This window comes from Larimichthys crocea, chromosome XIX (genome assembly GCF_000972845.2).
Source record: "Larimichthys crocea isolate SSNF chromosome XIX, L_crocea_2.0, whole genome shotgun sequence".
Taxonomy (NCBI): Eukaryota; Metazoa; Chordata; class Actinopteri; family Sciaenidae; genus Larimichthys; species Larimichthys crocea.
This window is the reverse complement of record NC_040029.1, coordinates 3,774,951-3,784,143: the sequence shown is the minus strand read 5'-3', so window position 1 is coordinate 3,784,143 and position 9,193 is coordinate 3,774,951.

The window sequence follows — 9,193 nt, the reverse complement described above, 5'->3', positions numbered from 1 at the left end:
TTGAAATTGTATAATTTGTATGTATTTCGCTGCGGTGCAGTGTGACGACAGTTACACCCACACGTCTCGCACTACACTAGTGTGATCAGATTGACACACACGAACAAACATTGTAAGGACACAAATAAGAGTTCAGCAGTTCAGTAATTCTAATCTCTCGAGAACTCAAAATGCGTCAAATGAATGGTCCACTGCGGTTTCTTTAGAAACATCACATCCGGTCTCAAACCAAACTTTGACCTTGTGCCGTCACTTCATCAACGACGTAATGATCTTCCTTCGGTGGTTTTATTCTCTGTTCCTCAACGCCAGTATGACCCCCCCTCGAGAGCTTTCTTTTCAGTTACTCTCCCACTTGGCCCCACCCCCCCCCTCGCCCTCCCTGATAGTCCGTTTGAATAAATAAGCAGAAAGTCTGCAAAATAAGCCACCACAAGTGAGAATTAGATTTTTAGGATGCAAACATTGGGTAATGGTGTTGTCCACATGAGGCACGTCAGCTGATGTCATGTCATGAAGCTCAATGCCAAAAAGGAATTAATTATGAAACATATTCCCATATGAATAAAAGAAGATACACTGTTCCCGTAGGGTTTCTCGGTCGCTTTTATAGGCTTAATTACAACTTGTAATGCATTATGTTAAAATATGTGGCCTGTGTGGCATGTTCCCCGATTAAAATCCTCCCACGCTGCCTTTTGAAACTGGTGGAAATTTGAAAAAGGTCATCCTCAAAAACGGTTCTTTTCACGTTGAATGTTGCCGAATATTTGCCCCTGTGGCTTGTCAAACACAGCTCATAGTGATCTAATCAAAGTAAAAGCCCCCTCCACTCAATGCGGCTTGTTTCCAGGAGGCTTATATGGAGCGAGGTGTGGGGGGGGGGGGGGGCGCTTCAAATGAAAAGCTTTCTGAAGATATCAGAATAGCAAGGGATGCATGACGGGGGTGGCATCTCAAAGGAAAGTTCTGAGGAGGAAATGCAAGGCTTGTAGTTTGTTCTGCGCTTAAAAAGTTTGAATTTACATTTGCAGTGGAGGAACACGGTTCAGTACTGACCAGGATGTCAAGGTAAGGCGGTCCTTTCATAATATATTTGCTTGTTGCTTACTGCAGTGTTGAAGAGGTACTTGTAAGATTAGAAAGACAGAAGACCTTTTGTCACCGTTCTGGGATTTTATCGATGCCAATAAATGTTGTGTATCTCCGCTTTACTTTCGCCAGGTGAAACATATCGTGCAGACCAGCTTGGGGTTCAACACTATTACAACTGGAGCTACTTTACCTTTCCCGAACTCCATTAGCTTTGAGTGTTTCACAGGCATTAAGTGAACCCCGCCGTTTGCAACCTGTCCCTGCTCGTTTTTTATGCCGTCTTGTATCTGCCTCCGAAAAAAAGATGAATGGCAGCAACAGATAGTCATTGTTAATGTGACTCCCGAGGTTAGAATTCAACTGTTAGAGCCCCTACAATGTGGTATTTTTTAAAAGTAAGCCCCTCCTGCCATTTTCATTGAATAATGCAACTTCAAACATTTGGCTCTGGGCCATTACATTACTCCTTCTATGATCCCCTTTTCTATTGCATCTAGGTTTATTCACCTCTGCCCCATCTAACCATCGCAGCACAAAACCATCCAAAGTGAATGGAACATCGAAAACAAATTCTCAATAAGTTGGCTTCTAAAAGGATTTATATGCTGAAAAAAAAAAACCCAAACAAAAGAAATAATAATAAACTTGAATATTTCTTCTTCCCTCTCTGTGCAGTGGTGTGGAAATATTATGATTTAGCCTGCACTAGGTGTGTGACATTTTTGAATTGACTCTCTAAACAAGATTGTGGTGGAGCACTGATTATTCCTCCGCAGATCGTGTCGTTGGCTTTCCCACACAAATAGTTTGGCCAAGAAATCCCAAACTAACACGTTGGATCATGAGGAGGATTACAACCAAGGAGTTACCACTCGCAATGTTTTAAACATTTTCCCTTTAGAGATCATACACAGGTACCCTGATGGATGTTAAATAGGCGTAGATTTGCCTACTCATAAGACAGTGATATTGTGAAACAGCTAGTTATGATTCAGTCCTGTCTGTAATGTCCCGGGGATCTCCAAAAAAGTCGACACACCTGTCACAGGAGTGATCAATAGCTGGTTCATACCGAAATTCTCTTGTTTATTATCTACATTTAGGAGAGACATGGAAAAAAAAAAAGTCAAACATTTAGCTCTCTTTCTATCCTCCTCCTCCCGCCTTAAAAATGCCAGTAATCGCAAACAACTTCCCATGACACCTGGCCCTATATCCCTCTCGATTTTAAAAATATTGACCCTGTTATTGTTTTAGAACGGTGTCACACACTGACCTCTTTGGTTCAGTTTAAAATGAACTCTGGTTTTCATTTCGAGTGCTTCATTTGGGCGTGTTGAAAGCTTCGCGTACATGCTCCCTTCTCTCGTAAACTTGAGCAGTTCAATAATAGCGCACTATAATGGCTCATAAATACACACAGCATTAGACAACACTAATACACTAAACTGTCCAGTCAGTGAGTTATCTGTCAGTATGTACAGTATATCCTACATGCTTACAGCTCTTGGTTCAATCCGAAGATAGTCAATAGGTGAACACAAAACAAGACCAACTGTTCTCCAAAGTTTCTCTTTATTGACTACTCATTTGAGAACTTCCAACTTTCCGAGTTTATTATTTGAGATTAAAGCTTCCACAAATAAAAGCATTTTCTGATTAAATTAAACCACTGTGGTTAATATTTCATTGGTTTAGGCACAGAAAACATGCTGGTTAAGATAAGATATGTTATGAATTTCTGATAAATTCATCTGTAGATGGACAATCTAAATAAATGTTACCGTGACAGATTAATTGGCATAATGAATACTGCCTTAGACTGATTAAATCAAACGTGTTACTTAAAACTTACTAAAGTAAGCACTAAAATCTAATTTCTTGCTTTGTAAGTTGTTCATCAACCTGCTCTTCCGTGGTCCCACTGCCGCGTGGTGTCCCCAAGGCTCTATCCTAAGGCCCCCCCTTTATTATTATTCTGTTACATGCTTCCACTCAGACATTTGGCGTCCAAACACAATATTCATTTATTCATATAATACTCTATCTTGTTCTCTACATATTTTGTCTTTCAGAAATAAAATGTTCCAACAAACAACAATTATATTTGGCCCTCTCACTCTACAGCAGTCTTGTAAAATTGGCTGCAAACTTGCAGGCATAAAACTGGCTGTAGTTTTTTCAACAGTGACCTCTAGGGTAATAACATGCTTTTGTATTACATCTTGATTGTTGTAATTCTAGTTCAACCAGAAACAATCACACACCCCTCAGGGCTACAAAGTGCAGCCGCAAGGCTTATAACTAATTCAAAGAGATAAGGTCATATCAGCCCTGGCTTCTAGCCTTTACTTATTGGTTATACTGGTTGTTGTGGTTGTTGTTATTTAGACAGCACATACCTTGTTCTGTGAATGATTTTTTTTCTGATCCTGAGACCCTGAGACTATTAGGCTCGTTCACCCTGAAGGAGTAGCACGTAAAAATAAATAAATAAAGACATGAGCTGAATACTGACTGAATCTGTTTTGCCTTTGCAACCTCCTATTTAGGAGATAAAAGAGTTCTGGAACAATGGTTCACGACTTACATGATCCCTGTGAGAGTACAATGACTCTGACAGGTCTCTTATCGTGCAACATAACCTCATTTGAATTAATTGTGTACACTATCCTCCTGATGCAAGTGCATACATTGGGAAAACGCAGAGGACTAAAGAAGCTCAGATGGAAGCAAATGACAAACTCTAAGGTATCAAGAGCAAAAACAGATAAATGTCTGTACCTGTAAATATGAAAGACCTCCATGGAATCCCCCTCACGTCTGGTGACACAGGGAGTACACATTGTAATGAGTATCACAGAGGTAATGAGGTGCCTCCTTTGGCGACCTGCTCCATGGAAGACTCTCACCTCTAATAGATATGGGAAATGAAAAGAAACTATACCGAGACACACATTTAGATTGGGATTACATTGGAAAGCCGACGAGCTTGACCCCACCCCACCACCCCAACATACACTCACCTACAGGCCAACTTTGAGTGATATTTAAGGATAGGCTGAAATAGCTGGTTTAAATTCCTCTCTGGCTATTATACTCATTAATTGGCCCTGCCTAGTTGTGAAGACCTACCGTCTTGAGTAAAAAAAAAAAAATCATTTAATTTTGAGAGATTTCAATTACACTGAAAGCCAGCACAAGAATAGATTTTTCTGTAAAAGATATTCCTGTCTCGTCAGCCTAAACCTCAAGTAACCCCAGCTATCATTCACCCTATTTGACCAAATTGAGTGAGTCTGTTATGTGCACTGGCAGGAACTTTCCACTGCATACAAAAAGTAATGGATCAGAATTTAAGACAGCAATATAGATGGCTCTAAAAAGCTACCGACTTTATATCCTTTGCCTCACATCAGTTTGTTTTGTACAAGTCCTTATAAATATTTAGCCAGTATGATGACCCTTATGAACTTTACAAAAAAGACTCCTATGATTGACGGATTGCCGCCTCATTGGATAAAAATTGGAAATAAACTACTTGATTAGCGTAAGGGAAAGATTGCAGTCAAAGTGAAAGTGAAACTCTTTAACAGGCAGAAAAAAACTCCATGGAAGAAACTTCAGGAGGCAACAGAGGAGAGATTGTTGTCTTCCAGGACAGACAGATATGTCACATATGTAGGGATGGGAATCGAGAATCGGTTCTTGTTGAGAACCGGTTCCGTGTGTTTCAATTCCATGGAATCGTTTGACAGTTTATCTAATGATTCTTTTATCGATTACAGAAAGCACGAATCAACTTCCGCAAGAAATTACGCACGCTCGATTCCAGCAAGCACAACAAATTATGCCACGTAACTTAGGTAACTTACGCAAGTTTCGCACGTGCGTGCAATCAGTAGTAAACAATGTCACCCATCGGTTCAAACGCCCCAAACTTTGGCTGCATTTTACCAAAACAGATGGCAACAGCTCGACTTGCAATCATTGCAAAGTGGAGATACTAGCGTGGGAGGGAACACGACAAACATCCAGAAACATTTGCACACACAACATGCAATATTTTTAAATGAATGTCGTGTTTTTGACACGCTTCGGACTGGAGATGCTGATCAAAACTGTTCTCCTTTTTTTCCCAAATGAGAATCGATAAAGAATCGAACGTTAAGCAGAACGATAATGAATGTGAATCGAAAATCTTATCAATTCCCATCCCTATACATATGTGGGTCTTCAATAGCCGGATGACTAATGTGATCGGCCTTGTTTTTACCAGCTTCTCTTAGAGAACTGAAGCCGTTTGGTGAACAATACCTTCTGTACTCAAGCCCTTGAGATGTACAGGAACAACAGTTAAGCTATCAATCTAACAGTTATCCCTAAAGACAAACATATGGGTGTCTTATGTTTCTGGACTCCGAGCAAGATAAAAAGTAATCTGAACTGATCAGGGATCAAATGAACAACTCAGTGGGTTTTCCGTACAACCATATGTGATGAAATCACTGGAGCTGCTTTGTTTCTGTGCTTTAATGTGACAGCTCATTTCAGCATAATGTCTGCTACCATTATCAGGGAGCAGACTGTAGTCAGTTCCATCTAATAATACTGGTATTTGAACTGGCTTTCTAGAGAATCCTCGAAAAAGAATTAAAATAAATACAAGCTTTCAGTCCTCTAACATTATTCAGCCATCCAACAATTTCCTTCCGCTTATCCGGGGTCAGGTCACAGTAGCAGCAGGTTTAGCAGGGCGTTCCAGACGTCCCAATGCATTCCAGCTCCTCCTGGGGGATTCTGAGGCAATGCCAGGCCAGATGGGCTACATAGTCCCTCAGCAAGTTCTGGTCTGCCCCGGGGTCTCCTGTCAGTCAGACGTGCCCAGAAAAAACTCAAAAGGGAGGCATCCTAATCAGATGTCTGGCTCCTTTTACGTGAAGGAGCAGAGGCTTTACCCCAAGCTCCTCATCCTATCTCTAAGGCTGAGCCAGCCACCCTACGGGAGAAACTCATTTTGGCCGCTTATATCCGTAATCTATTCTATCAGTCATTATCCAAAGCTCATGACCGTAGGTGAGGATTGGAACATAGATAGACTGGATAATCAAGGGCTTTGCCTTCCGGCTCTTCTCTCTCTTCACCACAATGGTCTGGTATGACGTCCACATTACTGCTGGCGCTACACCAATCCGCGGTTCCTTTGGCATTATTAGAAGTTGGAGATTAACACCAAGATTAACAGCTGGTGTCACTAATTCTCCAGTCGGGTGCCATTAAACCTTTGCAGAGGATTCAACACAGATCTGTTTTCATTTGCCACTATATTTCGTCTCTTTAGTGGATGTTGAAGTCACATTGTGTTTGTAATTATTTTTTGCCTGTTTTCATCGCTCTTTGTCACTTTTGTGTTTTTTCCGATGCCTTTAATTTTCCACCTCAACCAAGTGGATGCATTTATGTTTACACGTTTCCAATATCGGATTACATGGGATCAGTGTTGCTGTTGGTAGCAAACAGAAATCTCCAATGTCAGATACTTTGCATCCACCCTGAGTTTTACAACATGATGCTACCTCCAACTTTGAGAGAGAACAATCATTTGACTTCCACATAAACATGCTGTAGGTCATTTTAATCATTGAATAATAACTGATGCTGTTGTTTTGTTGTACTGTATAGGTTGCTGATGTCATATTGAGTGTTTTAGTTTTGGACTTTTCAGCAGTTCAAGCAGCTCTTACAAGAGCTGCTGCTATGCAACATTCACGAATGCGGCCTCAAAATTAAAATAGCATAAAAAATGTTCCAGACACCAAAGTATTCTCTTTATACTTTTATAATACTGCTAGTGGAGAGACCGAATCATCCAAAATTTTAAAGTATGCTTTTGTTGGTATCTACATTTTGATCTTGTGAGGCCCTGTCCCAATATCTGTTGCCATCTTTCCAGTCCTATGTGCATTGCATACACCGTACCTCTGTATATTAAAAAGGAGATGGAATACTTCCACGGCACAGCTGAGACTCCTCTTCACCTCTCTCCAAATATCCAGAAGCAATCCCTCTTTCCCCCCTCTTATATATTTAGATCCATGTACAAATTCATGTTTACAATCTGTATAGGGTCTATAATCTCTATGGGGATCTCAAAGCAAACCGAAATTGTGTTGCGAGAAAAGTTTCCTACGAAAGGCATTTGCTCTGCGTCAGGGGAGCTCTGCACAGTAAACTATCTCAGAGGAGCAGGTGTGTTTCGAGGTCTGTTGTGATTGTCATCTATTATAGAGAAGCCAAAAAGCTCAAAGTTTGCAAGCCCCCCTCCAGAATAGAGAAAACTGGAAGCACACAACACACCAACAGAACCAACGCACATTCATATGCACGCATTCCAGTTTGGTTTTGCATTCATTTTTTACATCACAATCTGTTGAGCTATGTCTACAGGGTCCTATCTTTAAATAATAGATGTATTAGAAAATGGAGCATTTCTACCACTGTAAAAGTCCATGAATAAATCACGATTATGAACGTACACCCGTGTGTGGTGTTTGAGTGTGTGTGTGTGTGTGTGTGGCACGCCGACATGTGTACCTTACTTGTACCGCTGCATCAGTGCTTGGACTGTTTGTGCAGTGCAGCTCCCCTCCATTAAAAGGGCCCTTTACAAGCTTTTCATGTTGTCATCACACTCTGCTCCTCTGTTACAATTGATTTTTTGCCCATCCATCACCCATTATGCTGAAGTCCGGTGCGGTTACTTTTCAAAATGAAATCTTTTACAAATGAATGATTAGTGCGGGCGTACTGAAAGACTAACAGAAGAATGGAGCGCAGAAATCAATGGAACTGATTATTACAACAGAGCCCCAAGTGTCGTTACTTCATAGAGCGCGAGTTAAATGGGCAATTATTACGATATACTGATGCAGATTTTTTTCTCACCATCGTCTCTATTTAAAGATTTGTTATAAAATTGCTGTCTCACATTCACTCTAATTACCATTTCCTCTGGAAACATGATTCAGTGTAATCAAACTGTGATCACACATTATAGCTCTATTGTGCTTATTAAACTTATCCATTTGCATTTGCATTTGCATAGATAATACAATCTAGATGATATAATCCCTTGTACTTTTTAAATATTTTATAATAAACACACTTAGTCCCGTTCCAGGCCTGTATTTTTCACATTGGCACATCATTCACCATTTAAATTAATTAGCCGCTACCTGACAATTATAACTCCAGCGTCATCGAGTCCTGTCCACCATCCATCTTCATTCACGTGCCCGTACGTGCTCCCTACCGACAAGAGGTCAAAGTGGCACGCCCTTTCGGTTGACATTTCCCCCGTCCGGCGTGATGATTATCTCTCTGGCTGTACGCGTCTTTATTGAAAGACAGTGAAGACAGATGGCGGGTAGAATGTGAACTATGACTGTGTAGCAGCAGATAACATGTTAAATCATGTGTTTTGGCTCTGCATGCCGTGTTCCTCTCAAAATTGGAAATCGGTTTCTTTCGTGGGCCTTAACTCCCATCTTTTGTGTGATCCGTGGTTTAGTTCACCAAACATTACCTCAACTGAAATGTGTGAAATTTTATTTTAGCTCTCAAATTGAAATTGAAATTGAAATATCACTGAATTATTTAATTATAGAATGATGGTAGTTTGAAGTGCATTCAATTTTGAATGTTTTTCTCTTCATTTTATTTGATTTTATTCTATTTTATTTATGTTTACCTATTTAGAACTTAAGGCCAACCCAATGTTTAAATTTGATCATCTTGATTTATGAATTTAAACAACTATTATAAATTAAAGGGGCACGCCTGCAAAACAGTTGCTTAGAGTTTGATGGCTTTGAATGGGCTTTGTAACACTTCACTATGGTGCCATGTGATTGCCATTACAGTCGCTCTCAACACTTCTTCCTGGTTCTAACTCTAGTCTGTGTGTTGTTCTTGCACTCTCCCTGCTTCTGTGTATGTTCAACTGTACACCACCTTGGTGCTTCGATCCAGCTCTCCATCTCCGTCTTCTTCCACTCACTTCAGCATTGTGAGTGTACGCTAGTGTTGCCTAGCGCTA